Here is a 24,061-nt window from a genome sequence, read left to right on the forward strand (position 1 = left end):
AAACCCCGTATTGCAGGCTGATGGGAGAAAAGCCAGGGGAATCCAACCAGGGTTTTCGAAAAGTTGCTGCCTGCTGTAGCTTTATGAGAATCCAGATAAGGACCAACTCCCAATTTACCTAGTGATGACCTTCTGGAAAAGCATATCCCAAGAAAAAAGAGCTATCAACATCCCACACTAGCCTTGTGGAAGCTAACAATTGTCACACATCTTCAAGGGAGCTTCATAAACATTCATCACTGATGAAATGGTGAAATCTCAATTATCAGTCTTGCTCTTTATTTCTCTTCCAGCCCAACTCTTGGATATGGCAAACCCCTTACTTTGTACCTCTGCCTAAGACTCTGCCGAAGACAGAGACAGGGAGAAAGGGATGCTAGCATTGTCTGTGGAGAAACTGTGTGTGCCAGCACTGCTCCTAACATTTTCATAAATGGCATCTCAATAAACAGAATTGGGACTAGATCTTGACCATACGGGAAAAAAATCAGATTTGTCTGGCACATCAAAATCGATTCCAGATGAGCTAAAGATTTATATATGAAAATTTTAAATAATCAACGTACGTCAAGAAAATAAAGGTGGCTATTTGTCCCATATTGCACTGGGGAAATTTAGACTTTTAAAATATAAACAAAATGTAAAATATGCTATTAAAAAAAAGACATGAAAAAACAAAGCCCTTGCTAGGGGAAAACTGTTCTAACATGACAAGGAATTGATATTCTTCCTTTTATGAGCTATTACAAATCAATTTTTAAAAGACAACAATAGTTGAAGAGAAAATATGGAAAATACAAAAAAGACAAGCTACAAAAAGAAAATACAAGTATGAACATTGGGGTGCATATGTCTTTTCAAATTAGAGTTCCCTCCAGAAAGGGGGTGGGAAGGGATAAACTGGGAGTTTGAGATTTGTAGATACTAACTACTATATGTAAAATAGATAAACAACAAGTTTCTACTGTATAGCACAGGGAACTATATTCAATATCTCGTAGTAACCTATAATGAAAAAAATATGAAAAGGAATATATGTACATATATGTATGACTGAAACGCTATGCTGTACACCAGAAAGTGATGCAACATTGTAAAATAACTATACTTCAATTTAAAAAACAAAAACAAAAAAGAGAAAAGACAAGAAAGCATATGAAAAATGTTTGGCCTCACTATAATGAAAGGGTACAAAGGAAAACCATGAGATACCATATTGTGTCTATTAGAGGGGCAAAATTGACCAAAACTCCAGTGTTAGTGGGAATCTAAGAAAACAGACACCCAGCCCAATTTATTCCTGCAGCACCTGTACCCAGCCATGTGAAGCAGCATGACAGCTTGGATCAACACCATTCAAAATGTGGTATTATGTCACCCAGAAATTCCAATTCTAGGATTTCTAAAGAAAGTGTTGGACAAGTAGCCAAAGGTAAATGTAAGGGGACAGTGACCACAGCATTACACACCATTGCAAAAAAAAGAAAAAAAGAAAAATTAAATGCACAGTGGTAGGTGATGAAATCAATTAGTTACGGTAACTCTATACAATGGAAATATACAGCCAAGAAAAATCAATGTAGATGAATATTTCCTGACATGAAATGATGTTTCTAGTACAATAAATGAGAAAGTAACATAAAGCTGGGAGGGAGTATGATAAAGATTAAGAAGGCTCCCTGTGCTCAAATTCTAGGTCCACCACTCACGTGCTGCCTAACCTCAAACCTCAATAACTGCATCTGGAAAATGGGAATGATAATGGTACAAGCACTTAGACCAGTGCTTAGCCCATAGCAAACACTCAGTAGTGCTCGTGTTACTTAAAGGTAAAAGTCTGCACCCCGATGTTCATAGCAGCATTATTTACAATAGCCAAGACATGGAAACAGCCTAAATGTCCATCAACAGATGACTGGATAAAGAAGATGTGGTATATTTATACAATGGAATACTACTCAGCCATAAAACCGACAACATAACACCATTTGCAGCAACATGGATGCTCCTAGAGAATGTCATTCTAAGTGAAATAAGCCAGAAAGAGAAAGAAAAATACCATACGAGATCGCTCATATGTGGAATCCAAAAAACAAACAAACAAACAAAAACAAACAAAGCATAAATACAAAACAGAAACAGACTCATAGACATAGAATACAAACTTATGGTTGCCAAGGGGGCGGAGGATGGGAAGGGATAGATGGGATTTCAAAATTGTAGAATAGATAAACAAGATTACACTGCATAGCACAGGGAAATATACACAAGATCTTATGGTAGCTCAGAGAAAAAAAAATGTGACAATGAATATATGTATGTTCATGTATAACTGAAAAATTATGCTCTACACTGGAATTTGACACAACATTGTAAAATGATTACAAATCAATAAAAAATGTTTTTAAAAAAAGTGAAAGTGATCCAGATTATTCTTATGCTTGCATACAAACACACACACACTTTTAAGTTGAATCATCATCACCAACTATTAATAGCGGTAATCACTGGGCAGTAGAGACACAGTGTTTGTTTTCGTTACTTATGCACAAAAAAGTAAGCAAAATTCTGTCTACATTTGGTTACGAGCATACCGTGTCTAATTAGTCGTCAAAGTTTAAATCTAAGAGATTTTGCTAAAAATTACTTTTTAAGTTTTAGTTATCAGTTTTATGGTCATAAAGAACACAGACACGGTCTGTTCTGTTTCCTCCCTGTTCTCAGTGGGACGGTTTCATATCCTGTAGGCTATTCTAATATTAATGTCAATGATTTATATGTATTTTTAAATGATACTATTAATACTTCACTGATAAAACTTCAGATTCCCCAAGATAATTGTGTCAGAACATTCTCTGATAAGATTTTTGGCTGAAAGGTCTGTGTTTATAAAATGAAGAACTGAGCTGCATTATTTCTTTTCCCAAAATTTTCAGAAAAGTTTAAGAATCCTGCTCTAAATTGCTCACAGACATGGAGCATATTATCCTGTTCTGGAAGCCAAATTAGGATCTCATTTCTACTTTGACAAAGATAAAATCTTGTGCTTGAATTACATGTTTTCGTGGCTGATTTTTCTTCTTTAAAATGTAAATCTAAAAGTGATGCTTTCTTACCCATCAAACTAGCAAAAATTCAAAAGAGAATAACAAAGTGTTGGTAAGTGTGTGGGAAAGTTGAAATTTTCATGCATTGCTGTTGGGAACAATAAATTAGTACAGACGCTTTGGAGAGTCATTGGCAGTATTTCTTTAAATAAAAATATGCATATTTGGGGGAGGGTATAGCTCAGCCATAGAGTGCATGCTTAGTATGCATGAGGTCCCAGGTTCAATTCCCAGTACTGCCATTTAAAAAATTATTTAAATAAATAAAAACCTAATTACCTCCTCCTCACCCAACAAAGACTGATTTTTAAAATATAAAAATAAATAAAATTTTTAAATATGCATATTCTAGATTGGTATCATATGATACTATGCAATTATTTAACTTTCTGAGACATGATCATTATACTGTGGTTATATAAGAGAATGACCTTTTTATTAGGAGATTAGTGATGGAATATTTTGGAGTGAGGTCTAAAATTTTAAAAAATTCAGTTAAAAAGGAACCTAGACACACACACAATTTATCTGTCTATCTAGAGAGAATAAGAACATTACAGACAATGTTTGTGTCCCTCAAAATTCGTATGTTAAACTCAGTTTCCAAGGGGATGCTATTAGGGGGTGGGGCCTTTAGGAGGTGCTTAGGTCATGAGGGCACCACCCGCGTGGGATTAATGCCCTTACAGAAAAGACTCCGGGGAGCCAAATCTCCCCTTCTGCAATATGAGGACATAGTGAAAAGGTGGTAGTCTATGAAATAGGAAACAGGCCTTCACCAGACACAGAATCTGCCAGCTCCTGGATCTTGGACTGCCCAGCCTCTGGAACCGGGATAAATAAATTTCTATCATTCACAAGCCACCCAGTCTATGGTACTGTTACAGCAGCCCAAATGGACCAGGGAAGGCAGGTGAGAGGGGGGAATGAGAAAGAGAAAGCCTGTACAGGGAAATTAACTAATTGGGTATTTTAGGGGAAAAAAAAAGCAGGTGATTATTGTACACTCTTTTAACTTCCTACAGGTTTGAAAATTTTCAAAACAAAAGAGTTGGAGAAAAGGTAGCATATCTTCATGTACACAAGGCAACAGGCGCCACTACACCACTGTTTGTTACTGGGAAGAACTGAAAATGGCCTACATGTCCAAACAAATGTTTATTTGTTGGATGAAATGTTTCCTAGCAATGAAAGGAGTGCATGGATCTAGCCCCACAGATGGATCTTATAAAGCAGCGCCGAATGAAAGAGAAATAAAAAGCAGGTTGCCACATGAGTCTTCGTCACTTATTTAAACATTCATTTTTAAGTATGCACAAAATGCGCTGTCTCACAGTTGCACAGCTATGAAATGTATGGGGAATGGGTGCAAAGAATTCATGGCAGACACATGAAGGTGGACGCTAATGGTGGGGTGGGGGAAGATGAGGAAAAAGGAGGGGCCATGACAGAGCGTCCAGACAATCTTGATGAAAGCAGTCTACTTCTGAGCACATCTGGGGAATAATAAAGGTTTTAACTCTTATTATTACTTTCTTAATGGATCAGTGTTTTAGAAAGAAAGAAAATGGACTCATCCTAAAACTGAACTGCTCCAGGCCACCACCAAAACATCACCATGCATCTCCCTTTGTGTTAGCCAAGACCAGAGAACCAGCCTTCCTGTTCTTCGCAGCCCAGGTGGGTCACCACTGAGTGCCTGGAGCTCTCCCCCTCCTCACTCCTAACCAGTCCCAGGTTTCTCCAATCGGAAGTGTGTTTGAAAATTGCCTTGACAGTAACTGAAATGCTACACGTACATCCCACAGGTCCCTTTTCTTTTCCATGATGGTAACCCACAGGCAATGACCCTTTCACTTTCATAGCACTTCATTCTGACATGGGCTACGACCAAGAGAGAAATCAACCTGTGGGGTGGGGATGTCCGTTCACTGCAGCCCCCACCCTGTGCCTGAGGGCACACACTGAATAAGGGAATGGATGAATAAGTGAATGAGGAAGAAAGAGGGAGAGAGAAAAAAGGATGAGAAACAGAGAAAACGAAGTAACCAACTCAGTGGGACTATGGTGAGGTGACAGAGCCAGCCACAAGTCCCAGATTATTATACCCGAGAGTGCAATAATTCTGGCCCACTGAGAAAATAACCAGAACACGGTGTGTGTCAATAAAGTCACAGAGAAGTCAGAGAAGACCACCCTGGTCTGCCTGGTGTTTTCATGTACTGGGACCAAGCACATTTTCCCCAGCACTCCTGCTCCATCATTACCCAAACAATGTTTCATTACGGACAAAATATTGGTTAGCAGGGAACGCGAATGGCCCACATTAGGGAGCCTTTCTGGCAGAGGATGAAACTGTCTTTTCAATGACTAGCAAAAATATGATGGAAAAACAAGAGCAGGCCTGGATAAATGATACAAAGAAATAAGCTAGGTTTAAAACTGTTCCTTCCTCTGGTGGAACAAGGGGTACAGTGGTCAAGAGAACGATTTCATGGCGCCAGAGAAGGGCAGGTTACCTTTAGTTTCCATCACTACACTAGACACTCCCTAAACAAGTATGAAGAGGGGGGAAAAATACTGTTTCAAAAAAGCAAGGTGACATTTAGATAATATTTTTACATTAGCAATTTATACTCACATTTTGATTCCTTCGGGGGAATCCGAAGGGACTGCAGGGATTATCTTATTCAACCACCTCATTTTGCCAATGAGCTCGGAAAGCTAAATGTCTTCCCTGAGGCCTCCTAAAGGTTTAGAACTACAATCCAAGACTCCAGCCCCAACCCTCACATCTTGCACACGACACCACATGGTTCCTTCCTATACAATTCTCCACCCTCTGACATCTGTCTCAGTTTCCCAGTCTCTGAGGCTTCTGCTGGGAAATTAATTTCCTAAAAATTATTCTTAAGAAAATGAAGGGTATTTTGACATAGATTGGATAGTCCATAATATGAAAGTGTTATTAATACTCTTAGGTGTGACAAAGGTGTCTTGTTTTTGCAGAAGAATGTTCCTAGAACATGAGAGCTGCCACTCCAGGAAACCTGCAACTAACTTTTAAATGTTTCCGCAAAACAGAAAAGATAAACAGACATGGATGTAGATAAAGAAACATGGCAAGATATTTAAAATTATTGAATTTAGATGAAAAAGAAGGGGAATTCATTATAACATGGTTTCCTTTTTTTTTTCTCAAAACATTGCCTAATAAAAATGAGGAAATGTAGATACATTTTTAAAAATCATTATTTTAAAGCATCTTCAGTTTTGAGTAATATACTTCAACTCAGAGCCCAGGTGCTCAGACATGTCATGTGACATAGCTAAGCAGGCCTTCCAGGGAAGGGGGTTTAATGGGTTCCCAATAGCACGTCTAAACCTAATAACAGCAAAATCACATCTAGAAAGTGTGTGTAGGGAGTGACAGGAACCAAGTGAGGTTGTGCACTTGGCATAGATGAGGAGACCTTGGACCCAGATGTCACTGTGTGCCTCTCCATCCATAAAAGGTGCAGTGGGAATGGAGACTGGGGTCTGCCTTCTATAGAAAGGCAGAGGTAGCCTATAGAAAATAAAATTCACACACTTACCACCTTTGTTTTCCTCTGTATTCTAAAGCAGTAACTCCACAGCATCTAACCCTGTGTTGTATCTCCCCTAGGAAGTACCATTAGTGAAAATGGAAACCCTCCCCTGAGCATCTGAGCACAGGGAGCTGAGTATCTGGGTCTCCTCTGGTGCTGCCTGGCTTTGTTCTTTCCCTTCTCTTTGAGCCTGATTTAAAGTCTGTTGCTGTCCACTTTCACATGAACCAGAAGGAATATAGTCTCTCGGGATTCTTGGCTATGACTCCACAAATTCCTCTGAGTCTAAACTCGTATTACTTCAGAGAGCTCCCTCAGCCAGGATAATTCTCAAATGTTTAGTCTTCCCTCCCAGACTTTTCACAAATGCCAACTTAGATCCCAGTTTCTTTTAGTTTTTATACAGAAATTTAAACAAGCTTCACAAGTGTCACCTTGTACCTATTAAAATATTTTGCAGATACTATCTATATCTATATTTAAATATAAAATAGATAGACACGTTTCTACTGTATAGCACAGGAACTATATTCAATTATCTTGTAGTAACCTCTAATGAAAAAGAATATGAAAAGGAATATATGTATGTATATGTATGATTGAAACACCATGCTGTACACCAGAAATTGACACAACATTGTAAACTGATTTCAATAAAAAAAAAACTGAAAAAAAAAAGTCAATCCATAAAAAAAAAAAAAAAGCATGGTATTGCTCCCTCTAGGCCTCTAAATTGAGTCCACACAGAGCTGGGCAGTAAGGATGGGCAAGCTTAAGCTGATCACACCTGGTCTCGTCCATCCCACTCTGTTGGGTCAAAATACCTTCCCAGACCTGTCAAACAAATTTACTTACTGGGATACACAGATCCCTCTGTCAGAGGATAAGAAATCTTTTAAAGACAGGGAAGATTGAGATCAGAAAAACCACTATAATAAGTCATGCAAGTGATATCAATATTTCATAGTTTAACTACTGTTTATCCATCAACAGAGGAAGAGATAAACAAAATGTGGTATATACATACAATGGAATATTATCCAGCCTTAAAAAGAAAGGCAATTTTGATACATGCTACAATATGGAGGAACCTGGAAACATTACGCCAAGTGAAATAAGTCAGACACCAAAGGGAAAATATTATACGATTCCACTTATAGGATTTAACTATCTGGAATAGCAAATTCACAGAAACAGAAAGCAGAATGAAAGTTTCCAGGAGCTGGAGCAAGAGAAACAGAGTTACTGTTTAATGGGTACAGAGTTTCTCTTTGGGATGATGAGGGAGTTCTAGAAATGGATGGTGGGGATGGTTGTGCAATTTTGTAAAAGTACTTAATGATTGCATTGCACATTTTAAAATGGTTAAGACAGTACATTTTATGTATTTTTAATCACAATAAAAAATTGTGTTGCTCACTTCAGCAGTACATATAGTAAAACTGGGACAATACAGAGAAGATTAATAGGGTGACACACAAATTCGTTAAGTGTTCCATATTTTCATATAAATATTGAATCACGACAACATTGTAAAATGACTATAATTCAATAAAAAATGTTAAAAAATTGAATCACTATGAGGTACACTTGAAACTAATATTGTAAATCAACTATATGTCAGTTTTTCAAAATGTGTTTAATAAGTGTTTCTAACTCTTAAGCCAATGCTTAGCACAAAACTCATGCAGCTGGGGTGTGATTACGTTTTCCTTCAGCTAGCTAACTTATTACTATACTAACAAACATCAAATCTGTATCTTATTTTCCTATTGCCTAATTCCTACCAGTCAAAAGGGGCATTCCAGAGGGCGCTTCTTTCTTAGAAAATCTCTCCTCTTTTGCATTGCTTCATCTTTCTCTTTGGGATAAAGCTCAAACAATGTATCACTGACTTTCTTTGGAGGATTTCAAAGCCTGATGAACTAAGAAGTTTTCAATCCACAGCCAAGTTTTCAGCCACATGAATTATCCATATAGATTCAGAAATGATTCCCTCTTACATCCTGTGAGTCTATAGATGTTGCTGGAATAGCTAGCTATGGGATTTCATTAGAAAATTTCAGCAGTCGTAAAAAAGTAAAATCCTAGGCTAACACTATGTATTCAGAAAACTCAGAAATCATTAAATTCAAATCACTGAATGGAACTTAATGGTGAGATCTTGAGAGCCCATAATGTGAATGGGTTTGTGCTAGGGTCCTGAAGATACATCATCCCTTCTCCCAAGGACACTGTCTGAGTGGGCAAGACACATAACAACACATCATTTAGACAAAGCTAGGAAATGTAGTGAGAGATCACGTGCCACATTGAGTGGAAGAGGTAAGTGCTATTGAGAGTCTAGGGAGAAAGAAAAATAGTCTGAAGAGTCCTAATAAGGATGAAGCACCTGAAGTGAATGAGTGAGGACTAAGAGCAAGGAAGCTACTGAACACCACAAATGAAAGGACAGAATCCAAAAGGATGCTCATGTATGAGTTAGGAGGAGGGCATAGGAGGGAGCCACGAAGCTAGAATAAGGGATTTATTCTAGGAAGGAGAAAGTAACATGAAAAAGGAAGGCAGTAACCTAGCAGAGTGGTGAAGAAGGAGTGTTTTGAATGATTGAAAAAAACCTCTTAGAAGAAAACATAGGCAAAACATTCTGATATAAATCTTAGCAATGTTCTCCTAGGGCAGTCTACCCAGGCAATAGAAATAAAAGCAAAAATTAATGAATAGGACCTAATTAAACTTATAAGCTTTTGCACACAGCAAAGGAAACCATAAGCAAAACAAAACAACAACCTATGGAATGGGAGAAAATATTTGAAAAAGATGAGGCTGATAAGGGCTTAATTTCCAAAATATATAAGCAGCTCATACAACTTAATAATAATAAAAAAAAAAACCCAATCCAAAAATGGGCAAAGACCTAAACAACCAATTCTCCAATGAAGACATACAGATAGCCAATAGGCACATGAAAAAATGCTCAGTATAACTATTTATCAGAGAAATGCAAATCAAAACTACAGTGAGGTATCAACTCACACCAGTCAGAATGGCCATCATTCAAAATTCCATGAACGATAAACACTGGAGAGGGTGTGGAGAAAAGGGAACCCTCCCATACTGCTGGTGGGAATGCAGTTTGGTGCAGCTGTTACGGAAAACATTATGGAGATTCCTTAAAAGACTAAACACAGCAGCACTATTTATAATAGCCAAGACATGGAAACAACCTAAATGTCCATCAACAGATGACTAGATAAAGAAGTTGTGGTATATTTATACAAAGGAATACTACTCAGTCATTAACAATAAAACAATGCCATTTGCAGCAACATGGATAGACCTGGAGAATGTTATTCTAAGTGAAGTAAGCCATAAAAAGAAAGAAAAATACTATATGATATCACTTATATGTGGGATGGAAAAAAAAAAAAAGACAAATGAACTTATTTACAGAACAGACTCACAGACATAGAAAACAAACTTATGGTTACCAGTAGGGGAAGGGGGTGGGAAGGGATAAATCAGGAGTTCAAGATTTGCAGATACTAACTAGTATATATAAAATAAACAAGTTCATACTGTACAGCACAGGGAACTATATTCAATATTTTGTAGTAACTTGTGAGGAAGAATATGAAAACAAATACATGTATGTTCATGTATGACTGAAGCATTATGCTGTACACCAGAAACTGATACAACATTGTAAACTGACTATACTTCAATAAAAAATATATATATATACAAAAAAAAAAAAAAGAATTTACTAGTGGGTGGCAAAAGTCCCAAATGCCCAAAAGCACCTATTAGCTGCTAAATTCCACTGGAAAATTTACAACAAAAAATACTATAGTTGTATCTCTTGGGTAAATGGTGAGCTGGGAGGTGGTATCAAAATCTACACATACTTATGACAGTGTGTTGTGCATGTAAGTATTTTTTTAAATGCCATACTTGTTTCACACTTGACTGAACATATATGTACAACCATTCTTGATATCATAACCTAAATTTTTTTAATTGTAAGATCAAGTAACTTGCTTATACTTTGTTTTATTTTTCAAAATGAAATTCCAACTAAGAAATTCCCACCCCAGTATTTAACACAAAAGACTGGAACACATTCTAAGTGGGCTCACTTCAGTCTTTTTTTTTTTTTTTAAGTGTTTTAAACTAGTTTATTTCAGCCCCCATCAGAGTTAGATCCCAATATCAGTTTTCCAGGCTTCTGGTAGCAAAATTGGGTATCTGTTATCCTTTTGATAATAGCAACTTCAGAGTCTGTATGAAACCAATCTGGCATTTGGGTTGTTCACACAAATGCAGTAATTTAGTGGCAAGGGATTAAAGTATTGAACCCTCACCACATTCTATTACCCAGCAAATGTCAACTCAAGGACTAAAAATCAAATGAGGATGAGATTTTTGGAGCAGGGAATGCCATCATCTCAACTATGGAATCTAATGAAGATCCCTTGTTCTCTTCTGAGCTCATGTTATATATTAATCTTTAGGAGCCAGGTACTGAATCAGTTTCCTTAGAATGTGAGACTGTTTCCATGGTGACAGTAGCTTGCTCCTTTAAACTCCAGGACAAATGAATGGAGCATTCAGTAAATCAGGCAATTTCTAGGCGTTTTCAAAGCCTAGGAACAGACAGCTAATGGCTACAAGCCTTATCAAACACTGATTTGTTTCATTTCTAAGTGCAGAGGAGGCCAATGACAGAGAGATGTATCCCAAACCGATACTGACCCTGGATCAAATGTAAAATATGCCTGCTTCTTTCTCAGAGGGGCTTATCTTGTCAAATGGGATTGCGCTGGCTTCACCCTGGATGGCACTGACATTATGATTGTCACCCATTCAGGCAGAACACAGTAAGAGGAAAAAAATTTTTCTATCAGTGATGCTTTCAAAGTGAAGTGGTGCTTTCAAAATACGAAGGTTGGTTAATCTCATGTTTTCAAAAGGTGACACTGAGCTCAAGAATCTAAGTAAATAATTTTTAAAGTCTACGTAATCCTTTGTTTTGTGAACTACCTATTAGATAGTTGTCGATGGAATGCAACTTTGGCTCTTGCGGCCATATGTGTTCATTTGTTAGAGTTCACATAGAATTGCTTTAAAGAAAGACCAGCTCTGATTTTAAAGACTCTCTTAGCCAAATTTCACATGGCCACGGGTTAGGAAGTCTTTCAGGAACTGCAATTTTCACAAAATAACATCAAACCCATCCTTCAGCTCATTTGATCTATTTAGCTGTAAAATATAGATTTGCCCTTATTTAAGAACAGAAAACCCTCATCAGACAATATGCCTCAAAGTAACTTCCATCGGATTCTTATCAAATTATTTTTTGAGAATCGTCCACAGATAACTGTTTTAAGGACAAACTTTCCATCCCTTCTTCCATACACGTGGTTCTCAATCTTGGCCACCTTGGCCACCAATCTTTAGGATCTGAAGAGCTTAAGATAGAAGGCCACCTTCAGAGATTTTGATTCAATCGATCCAAGGTGGGGTCCAGGCAGAAAAGCCCCCTGGTGATTCTAAGGTGCAGCCCAAGTTGAAGACCACTGACATCCAGAGACAGTCAGGATGGTTAGACGTAATGAGCTCACTTTTAAAGTACTTATTATTACACAAGGTGTATACACATGAATACATTTCTCCTTATTTAAAAAGTTAAAATTTTACACTTAAATCCTACATTGGCCATATGCACTGCTCCCCCTCCATCCTCAGTCCTCTCAATGATGGGCTGTCTTCCAGAACTTTTTCTGTTTACTTGCATACATATGTATTTTCATGACATATTAGTGAATATACACATATTCTTTTCATTTTTATATATACTTTTATTTTATATATATATATACTTCTCATTTTTCAAAATAATTTTTCACTTGTGTCATACCATGCATAATATTCTCCTACACTGTTTTCACTTAACAATAAGACTTTGAGCTCTTTCCATGTGGTGCTTCTCTGCCTCCTTATTTGTAACTTCTGCACAGTAGGAACATGCCATATTTTTAGAAGCCATCCCTCTAAATCCATGCCATCCACTATGGTAGCCACTGGTTACAAGTGGCTATCAAATACTTGAATGAGGCAGGAATGAACTGAGAAGTGTCCTATATATAAATACACGCCAGATTTTGAGTACTTACTACCAAGAAAAAAAGAATATAGGATATAATAATAATTTATAAAATTAAATAATTTTCTATCTTAAGTGCATGTTGAAAGGATAATATGTCAGATTACCAGATCACATAAAATATAACATTAAAATAAATTTCATCTGTTTCTTTTTACTTCTATTAACGCAGTGATTAGAATGCAACTCACATTGTGTTTCTATTGAACAATTTTGTTTTAAAAGATGGGTGTTTAAGCTATTTGTAGTTCATTTACATTACACTGCTGATTACATTATTAATTTATAACTAGCTAACTAACTAGTATATCTCTCTGCTTTTCAACTGTGGCCAAAATTTGAATCTTGGGAGAGTGAGCTGGAAGTCTCAAACACTTTGCTACTTTTTAAAAAACTGCTTGTATTTATCTTAAACCGGCAACCAGACCCCAAGAGCACTGTCTGTTTCTCAGCAAATGTTGCCCTTGGAACGACCTTCATGAGTAGTAACTGATAATACAGTCGTGCCAGGCCAGGTGTTTGCTCTCAAATGTACCATGTGTTTATTAGTTAGAGATGATCCTGCCAAACAAATCAGCACATAGAGATACATTACAGATCTCAACCTGTGACGCAGATCTAGAGGTAACATATGAAATGCCTTTTACCTAATCTTATTTAGAAAGCAAGATGGTTAGCCTTCTCCAATTTTCATATTTACGAAAATGCAAGTTGTAGCAAATATGGTTCATGTTCCAAGTTTTCTGCACGAGAATTCAAATGTAAGGTACTCTGCAGCCTGAAAGCTTCTTAGGAGAAATCGTGACTCATAAGCTTCCTCTGTTATGAGGTCACTGACACGTGGGAGTCTAAAAGGGTGCACTGGTAAATGGAAATACACATTGCCAGATGTGGCTGGTGCTTTAGCTGCTCTCTCTGGTGCTGGAGGGACCAGAATTGTCCCGCCCAATGGGTTTCCTGAGCAACTACTATATGTCACGTCCTGTGAAATGGCTGTGAAGAGATCATCATGCTCGCTGCTCCCGAGGAGCTCAGAGAATGGTGAGGGAGAGACAACCCAAAGAAGCCACTTCTTTAAGGTAGACAAACACGTATGCCTTTATTTCTGAAACAACTGCCTTCCAAATTTTTAGTCTCTTTACTGAGATATAACCTACATACTATAAAGTTTACCCAATCTCATGTGTACAAGTCAACGGTTTTAGTAACTGTGCTAAGTTGTACACCATCTCCACAATCTCATCTTAGAACGTTTCCGTTATCCCCAAAAGAAACCTTGTACCCATCAGCAGGGATTCCCCATGCCCACACCATGCCAGCCCAGGCAACCACTCATCTACGTTCTGTTTCTAGAGATTTGCCTATTCTGGACAGTTCAAGGTGGGATCACGTAACATGTGCTCTTCTGTGACTGGCTTCTTTTACTCAGCATAATGTTTTCTGAGGTTCATCCATGCTATAGCCTGCATCAGTACCTTACTCCTTTCTATTTCCAAATAGTATTCTATGGTACGGATGTACCAATTTTGTCTATCAACTGATGAACGGATAAACATTTGGGTTGTTTCTACTTTTTGCCTATTATGAATTATACTGCTGTGAACATTCATGTGCAAGTTTTGGTATGGACATAGGTTTCAATTCTCTTGCATAGATACCTGGGAATAGACTTTCTGGTTCATACAGTAGTTCCATATTTAACCTTTTGTAGAAGCTCCATATTTAACCTTTTGTGGAATTGTCAAGTATTTTCCAAAGTGGCTGCATCATTTTACATTCCCATTAGCAATGTATGAGTCCTCCAATTTTAATGTTCCTGAATATGGGCACAACTAATAATCCATGTGCATATTTAATATACTGATCTCTTCCTTACATTCTTTAATAGCTCTTTGTTATTAAATTAATGATGCACCTTAAATTAGTCGCATCCTAGAATAAGGGAAACAAAACGATAATTTACTGAGCCCCAAACAAGTACCAGGCACGCCTTGTTGAATGCTCATTTACCCTATAATAGAGGCATTACCTTAATTTATAGATGAGGAAATGGAGGTTAAAAAATGGACCATAATTATATAGCCACCACCACTGCACCATGGAAGTATTACCATTTGAACTTGGGTTGGCTTTCTGCCAAAGTCCAATTTTCCTCTCTACTTTCCCACTGTTGCTCAAAGATGAGCAAAGGGTAATATGTACCTTCTATGATTTCACTGAGACAGATAAATACACAAATACATGAATTCAAGATAGGCTGTGATAAGTGCTCAATAAAAGGAATTTTTAAAATATTCTAGAGTGGCCAGAGATTCAATTTGACAGGAAATAAACATTGGAAAGTATCTGGGGGTGAGTGGTATTTAAGGTGGGTCTTGTTTAGCAGGTGTGGGCAGAACATCTTAAATCAGTGCTGTAAGGCCATGCCATCCAATATGGTAGCCACCAGCCACATGTGGCTACTGAGCATTTAAAACGTGACTAGCTCAAATTGAGAAGTGCTGTAAAAACACACTGGATTTCAAAGACTTAGTATTAAAAAAAAAGAGTGTGAAATATCTTATTAATAATGCTTATATTGAGTACCTATTTGGTAATATTTTGGATATACTGAGTTAAGGAAAATATATTTTTTAAATTAATTTCACCATGAATTAAGCCAGAAAGAGAAAGAAAAATACCATATGATAATCATTTATATGTGAAATCTTAAAAAAAAAAAAAAACTTATTTACAAAACAGAAACAGACTCACACAGAAAACAAGTTTATGGTTACTGGCAGCGGGGAAAGGGTAGGAAGGGTTAAAATGGGAGTTCGAGATTTGCAGATACTAATAAATATAAAATAGATAAACAACAAGTCTATACTGTATAGCACAGGGGACTATATTCAATATCTTGTAGTAACTTATGGTGAAAAAGAATATGAAAACGAATATATGTATGTTCATGCATGACTGAAGTGTTAATGCTGTACACCAGAAATTGACACATTGTAAACTGACTATACTTCAATTAAAAAATATATATATATTAAAAAATAAAAATAAAGGCAAGTCAGAGAAAGTCTTTCAGAAAGTTAAGGTAGAAAAAAATTTTTCACTTTTTTTTTGCTTTTTAAAATACGATTAACAGAACTTTAAAATTATCTATGTGGCTCATATTTCTACTGGATAGTGCAGCTCTAAGAAATAAAGATGGCAGAGGATATGTTGGAATCATCGACTGCTATCATTGAAAAACGAAGAGATGTCACAAGAAACAAACCTGAAAAAGTAGGTGAAGCTGTAAGTGTTAAGGGCTTTGATGCCCTGCGATGCCAAGCAGTTTGAACTTCGGTCTGGATATAATAGGGAGTCAAAGGTTTTGATAGGAAAGTGAAAAAGTCAGGTCTGTGCCTTAGAAAGTGGATGTTGGCAACCCCTAGTCAACAGGACTGACAGGCGTGACAGGATGAAAAACCACCCCCACCCACCAACTCTCCAAACTCACAAAAATGCTGGAGCAAATGTAACACCACAAAAATACACAGCCAAATTTGAAAAAGCAGGAAAGGGAACTCCCAGCTGCCATAAACAGGAGGAATTAAATGCCAGAGCAACAGGTCAAGAAGCTCAGGTGTGTCGAACAGGACACAGGCCATTATATCTGGGGGCTGAGCCTTTCACGTCTGTGTGGGGAGAGGAGAGAGGTCACTGCCTCACACAAAAAGGGAGGAGAAATTGAAACACATGCATAAAACGGGCACTAGAAAAACTTCTCCCAGTGGAGGCAGGGACCGAAGCTTGGAAAAGAGAAGTCAGTAAAAAGATTAGGAGCCCATGCAAGATCCTACAAAGAAACAGTGTAGGAAAGTTGGGAGAAGGTACTGCCTGGTGAATTAAATAAAGACAGTGTCAAAAAGAGGGAGAGAAGATAGTAGTGCCAGATGCTGGGCAGGCATGGAAATGGACAAAGGTGAGATAGTGCTTTTGATGTGGTGATTAGAGGTCACCCCAGGCCTCCCAGAGAGCAGGATCGGCACGGTGGCTGGATACAAATAGCAAGGATGGCCCAAAGTGGATTTCTTTGAAAGTTTTAGAAGTGAATTGAAGAGACAGGCTGTTGGCCTCTTGAAGAGAGAAGCTGAACCAAGGAATTTCTTCCCATTCAGAGGAAGTCAGTCAATCAGAAGAGTCATTCCAAAGATCAAGGCAAGAGTAAGGATCGATGAAGAAGCAGGGTAAGAGGAGATGATGACCACAGATGGAGCCTTCAAGAAGGTAAGGGGCACTGACGTCCAGCAGTGATATCAGAGTGATACTCATCTAAGTCACGGAGGTATCTTGGAGTGGGGGTGGCTGAGGGCACCCAAGAAGGTCTGATGATATGGCTACTGGATTGAGAGAAGGGAGTCCCCCGAAACAGTGATGGGTGGCAAGGAGGGCCTGGCTGCCATCGGACTCCCATGAACACTATCTCAGAAGTGGCCCAAACACCGGGGTTACCCAGGGCTGCCCAGGGCTAGGTGCAAAAAAGTGCCTGCAGAACCCTGAAGAGGTGAAGTCTTGCTGAGAAGCCAGAGTGGGTACGGGGGAAAGTAAAACCAAAACTATAGGGAAAGCATGGGAAACTAGGCAGACACAGGTATAGAGACCAGGCCCCAAAACACAACACAGGGCAATGGTCAGTTTGGGCTGCTCAGATGTTACAAGCGGTTAATAGTCGAATGAGAAAAAAATACTCATTTCGTCATTTATATTTATCCTCAACAGTGTCGTTATTTAAGTAAATGGTAAGCGGCATGTCCATTTACAAGTGAGAAAAGACATAGAAATATGAAAATAATGTAGCAATTGTTTTCCTTCAACCCCTTTGCCTTTCAACTCCATCATTCATTCATTTAATCCTTCTGGGGCTCCTATACTATGCCAGTTTCTGGAGGGTGAGAATGTGGAAGAGTAGAACCCACATTGTATTTAACCTGAAACTAAACCTTTGTCCTGAGAATTTAAACTCAGTGAGTTTTGAAATCTCTGTTTATAGACAAGCCAAGAAAACGGTCATCAGTCCTTTCTTCCAGGAGCTGGAGAAAGGTCACCGACGGACCGAACAAAGTCAGGAGCCCCTGACATCAATGCTAGGGTGTCCCACTGTAGGAGAACCTGTCTTCACTTGGCGCGTGTTCACACTGTGGACATGCTGGCCTTCCAGCAACGTGGAGGAGCAACTGAAAGAGGTAGCTTTCAATTTCAAAGAGGCGGCTGAGAACAAAGGACTGAGGGGAAAGGCCTAGCAGTGGGAACTGGAAGACCCAATGAAGAGTCTCTGGGTGAGGCAGAAAAATCAGGTCGTTTGGAAAACTAGTTGATTTTCATCAGCAGTGAGCAATTTTTTTGGCCAGTGAGTGATAAGGAATTGAAAAAGAAACAGTCATAGTGGCAAAAAAATGTTTCACAAGAAAAAATATATATATACATATATATATACATATATATCAGCAGAACAAACAGAGACCTAACTTGGAGGGAGGAAAGATGATAAAACGTGTCTGTCAAAGTACTTAGACTGGGAAATAACAGCCAAAAAACATTCAGACAAATCTTACATCTTCTTCCTATTTTGGATCAGTCTTACCTTTGGGTTATTTCTCTCTTTCCACCTCTCTTTCTGTCATGAAATGAAAACAAATGCTAACTTCTTCGTTCTATACAGTATGTAATGAGACATTAGTTCCAAGATCATTCCAAAAGCTATCTGACAAGAGGCAGCTTTGCTTCAGTACGCAATAAACTGATCTGTGACCTGTGATCTGCAGGTTTTAAAAATATTTCTGTTAGAATCACAATCTGTGATTAGAAATGGAAATTAACTAGCTACAAATGAAAAATCAAATTAGCTTGAATTAGCCAAGGTAATGGAGTCTATCAAAGACATTAAATATTTTAAAGCAGTAAATTAGCCTAAAAAGCATCCCGTGCCTTGCAAATCTTGCAAAAACCTGCTGCCTGTGTGTCTCCTGAGGACTCTGCACATTTTTAAAATGACGTCAGGCCAGATCCAATTAGAAGGGTGAACACGGGATGCTTCTGAATGTTTGGGGTCATAATTTAATAAGCCATCGCAGTAATTGGCTTAAGTGTTCCACTGGTGGCTTCAGGGAGGTAATACGGCAGGTAGACAAGCACAGGGCTATAAGTGATTAGGAACCGCAGGTATAAGCCATGCATAATAAGCCCGCAACACACTGTTACTGCTAAATGCATTCTCAGTGATGTTATTTCAGCTAAAATTAGCTTATAGATCACTTTAACACCCTGCTTGAAAATCACTTTTCTCAAACCTTGAAAATATCCGGAGAATAATCTTGGTTGAATCTTTCTGTACCAAGGATGTTGGGGATGCAGGAGAGGGGAGCATTATTAGTGAAGACCTACGTTTCAGCTCCCATTGGGATATAACCAACCTATGCTCAAGGGATTGAATGTAAGTAAGCTGGCTCCACTTCTCTGTGATGGAGTGAAGTGGAGATGAGGGAAGACAAGGACTGAGCAGTAGAATGAGGAAGATCTTTCACCAAAACCTCTAAAAGACTCAGATGCTTGATGTCAGGTGGAGAACCATCATAGCTCAAAGACAATCACGGCCCAAAACAACTAGACTTATTGTCCCATCCGGGCACCACCATTTGTTTGTTTCTTTTAACCTGTGTCTTCTCCTCTGTGGTTACAAGACCAGAAACTGAGGGAGATTTGGAGGCTGGCATCCTACTAGCTCCACCTCAGGGAAAAGGGGAACCAGGAGGGAAGGCAGCACAAAATCAGTTTAACGAGAGAAAGGACCAACACAGGGAGAGTAGTGGCCGCAAATATAAACACAGGTGTGTTGTAAAAACTAGTCTCAGCAACAGAATGATCATCTCAACCTTAGAGAAAAAGGCAAAGCAACATCAAGAGAAAGGATGAATTTCAGTTCCTTATTAATTAAAGCACTTGTTTGTTGGGTAATTTCAGGTGAAATGAAGGGGTTTCCCCTCCCCACCCCCTCCGGTTGCAAAGTAGTTAAATGCACACAGTAGCAGTACTGCTAAGAGTGATTAACGGAAGGAAAAACATTCACCCAATCTGGAGTCCATATATTGTATGTACTGTTTCTCCTCTTAATTTGAATAGATGGAAACATAAGAATTAACATACACACATTTTCTCCTCTCACTTTGTAATGGGCAGGAACATAAAGATTCTTATCAGCTGACACTCTCAGGATTATTCATTAATCTTTGAGAACCTCATGATGTATATAATGAACAGTAGCTATCACATCAGACAAGCCCTGATACATACTCTTGGTAACTTTCCTATTTACATGCCACATCATGCAGGCAGGCAGCCCTCTTCCTTGCTGAAGCTCTGCCATCTCCAACATGTGGTCCATCCAACCATGAGGCAGCAAAGGAAGAGGCAAGGGGGAAGCACCAACTCTTATCTGCATTGTTCCAGAAGAGACTCTCTGCTCAGAGTCACATGGCTCCAACATAACAGCAAGGGAGGAGGGGAAACACAGAGAGGCACAAAAATTTTTGGTAAACACTAACTGATGTCTGCCATACATTCTCAACTTATTAAACAGTGAATCATCTGGACACATGCCCAGCTTGGGGTAAAGTAAATGAGGGTACTAAGGAAACTTTGAACTTCTCTAGCAGGTAGTTTGAAATCACCAATCTCAGCTGGGGACAAAAGATAATGTTTGTGAACAAGTTGGGAGAAGGTTACTATTTCACACTTCATGATGGTACTCAACATGCAGGTTTGGGGCTCTGGCTCAGGCAAGGTGCAGAAGGTAGCTGTTGGGGTGCCATTTGATTTCAAATCTGGCTGGAATCCAATTTTCTCAACTTTAAGTGTAATGTCATGAAAACTAGATGTTGCTTCTTTTTAGAATGTGGGGCCCCTATTGAAATATCAAAGTTGCCTAAAGTTTCCACATGAAAAAAAATTAATTCTAGGCCTTACTTTAGAGTGATATTGAGCAACACTTGTTAATTAGAATCACCTGGAGTTTGGCGGGGTGGCGGTTTTTTGTTTTTTAAAGCTAGTGATGTCTGTGCCCCAACTTAGGCCAGTTGAGTTACAATGTCTAGGGACAAGCCCAGGTAATGATTTTATTTTTAAACTACCTGGGTAATTCTAAGAGGCAATTAAACTTGAGAACCTTATTTCAGAAGAAAGTCACCCCATCTCCTAGAAATTACTACTTGCTATTGGTTTTAAGGCTAGAAAGCTTAAGAAGTTAAATTAATGCTTGGGATCTACCCCCAGAGTCTGGTTTAATTGGTCAGAGTGGTGGAGACTGGACATTGAGGTATTTAAAGTTCTTCTGGTGATTTTACTGTAACACCAAGTGTAAGTACTACTTATGGCAACACAGACATCCCTAACCCCTCTTGTCAGACCAGAGGTGGCTCGACTAAAATTGGGGAGGGGGAAGCAGCACAGGGTAGTGCTATCCGTGGTGCTGAAATGTCATTGCAAGGTATTTTTAATTGGTAGCGGCAATGAGCATTTATTTTAAAGATGATAAAACAAAATCTTCTACTGTTGCTATTTTCCAATTGAGAGATATAAAACTTCTTATAAGCAAAGAACTACGGTTCCGTGTATTTTCAGTTCTATGTTATGGCTCGTAAAGGGAGAAAGATTTTGAAAAAGGATGCTTTGCCATTTGTCCAGAGACCAGATAGAGCAAAGATCAAAATAATTACGAATGATGCTCTTGGAAAATCCACATATTTTTATTTTTAGCTATGACAGTGTCCTATTTTTAAATTTTTTTAATTATCAAAAATTTTAAAGATATAAGATACTTTACTTCCCATCTAACTTTGAAAGCATAAATGTTCATAGTTGTTATTTTTCTGCTTAAGATGGAAGTGAAATAGTTTGAGAAACAGCTTATTTTCAGAGTAACATTCATTGTTATACTATTTAATGATACTTCCACTGAAGATTTCTATTTGAGACATTTGTGTGGCTTTATTAAAAAAAAAAATGAGTTCACGTGATGTTATAACGCCAGTAATTAGAGAAGACCTAGAGGTTAATGTTTCCCACTTTTCCCTCCACATTCTTTACATCATTATCATAACTGAATTGTCCAGTCAGTAATTTCATATATTCTCTCCATGGTCTAAAAACCTATGCTCATACCCTCAAAATCCTGTGGAGATGCTATATGTTCCATGACTCCATCCAATAACTCGGTAACAAAAGTGTTGGATGAACACTTTAAACCTTCCCCAATTTATGACTGTTCTCTGAAACAGAAAACATTTTCCAAAGAAAATAACATTATGAGAATATGAGCCTGATAATGCTAACCTGAAAATGCCAAACATCTGAACCCCATCTTACCAGCAAATAGCTCAGAAATGTGTACCTCTTCTTTGCTAAATTCTAACCTTTCCCATAAAGCAGAAGTATGTGCATGCATGAAATCTAATACATCACATAGGAGTTTCTTTTGGAACAAATGTGCCCCTAGAGCTCCAGAAGCAACTGGGGAGGAAGTGCTTTAGGCTGACACTGAGGCATTTGCTACTATGATCCAAGGACTGTTTGAAGAGTTAATGAGGGGGAAATATCCCTCATCTTAAGGTAAAAATCACTCAAGAACTCATTTTACTTATTACCAGGATATAAAAGTTGAACACCTGCATTTACCACTTTGGGGAGAAGTAGAGTATCTGCCCCATACTTTCTTAAACACTCTACGCTTAAAAAAAAAAGAATTTCAAGATCGCTCATATGTGGAATCTAAAAAAAAAAAAAAAACACACACTCATAGACACAGAATACAAACTTGTAGTTGCCAAGAGGGAGGAGGTGGGAAGGGATAGACTGGGAGTTTAAAATTTGTAGATACTGACAGGCATATGTAGAATAGATAAACAAGATTATACTGTACAGCACAGGGAAATATATACAAGATCTTGTGGTAGCTCGCAGAGAAAAAAGTGTGACAATGAATATATGTATGTTCATGTGTAACTGAAAAATTGTGCTCTACACTGGAATTTCACGCAACATTGTAAAATGACTGTAACTCAATAAAAAATGTTTAAAAAAAGAATTTTAGATAAATCCCATTTCCCCCTAAATGAAAGCTCAGAGCTTTGTCAATAGGGTTCGTATAGCAATAAAACAGAGTACAGTTCTCAGACCTTGAACATAAATCATCCTTCATCTATTCAGACATCTAATGAGTGGGTCTGGCAACCACGAGCCTTTCGTGAATTCAAGTCAAGGTGTTTTAAGAAATACACAAGTCCAACCATATTCCAATGATGCCCTTCCTCTGCCAAGGCCATCATCAGTCAGACAAGACTTCTTTTGGGAGGGCTCTCAGGAGGGAGCCATTTTACCATCAACACAACTAGAATCATTTTAGCAGAGCCTCTTTAAACTACCGATATTCCTTATCTGTAAATCTCACATTCTGGGAACCTGCCTATTTACTGACCACTTTCAAAGAGGGCTCTGCAGAATCCAGAAGCAGGAAGGCAGAGAAAAATTTTGAAGGAGATTCTTTGGAATTGCTGGTCACATTATCAGAGCTCCAGGGGACAGCTTTGATGATAAACTCCCAACTTCCTCAGGCTCCGGTAGACCCCCATACCCCAGTTTCTGGCTCGGCTGCTTACACAGCTCTGCGGTAAACTTGTTTTTCCTATCAAATGATCTCAAAACTCTTGTTTTCCAAGGAGTCATGTTTTTCATGGAAGTAAACAAAGAAATCACAAATACTCCTCTCTCAGCATTAAGAGTTTGTGTTACTTGGGTGATGATGGGTGAGACACCCATGATCAGAACCCACAAACAGTGGGCCGAGGCTGACGGAGTGAAACAGTGAATGATCATGGCAGTAAGATTAAGTCCTGCCTCACTTTTATCTGAGGACCTCTGGGACTGTCCCGCATCAGTGGCTCTGTGGTTTTGGTCTCTCACATAATTCTGGAGAACTCTACTACGTCAAGGGCCAATGACAGTTTTATATCACTTGAAAAACTTGTTTAGTGTTTGTTCTACATTGTGTTTCCAATATGACTCAGCTGTTGGAATAGGTACACTGGTGGAAAACATCAATCTCTCGTGTGAAAAAAGTAAGTTTGGTCACATATAGCTACAATCTTAAATTATAAATTAGCATAGGCTCCCTT

At 38.3% G+C, this 24,061-nt stretch overlaps 1 protein-coding gene and 1 pseudogene across 1 annotated transcript in view; one reads left to right on the forward strand and one right to left on the reverse strand.

Annotated features, from left to right (window-relative positions):
• GNA14 (G protein subunit alpha 14) overlaps positions 1 to 24,061 on the reverse strand; it is a 152,992-nt gene that overhangs the window by 79,778 nt on the left and 49,153 nt on the right. The gene's annotated exons all lie outside the window — the stretch shown is intronic.
• LOC116152824 (U6 spliceosomal RNA) lies at positions 8,107 to 8,202 on the forward strand (annotated as a pseudogene).

Source organism: Camelus dromedarius, chromosome 10 (genome assembly GCF_036321535.1).
Source record: "Camelus dromedarius isolate mCamDro1 chromosome 10, mCamDro1.pat, whole genome shotgun sequence".
NCBI lineage: Eukaryota > Metazoa > Chordata > Mammalia > Artiodactyla > Camelidae > Camelus > Camelus dromedarius.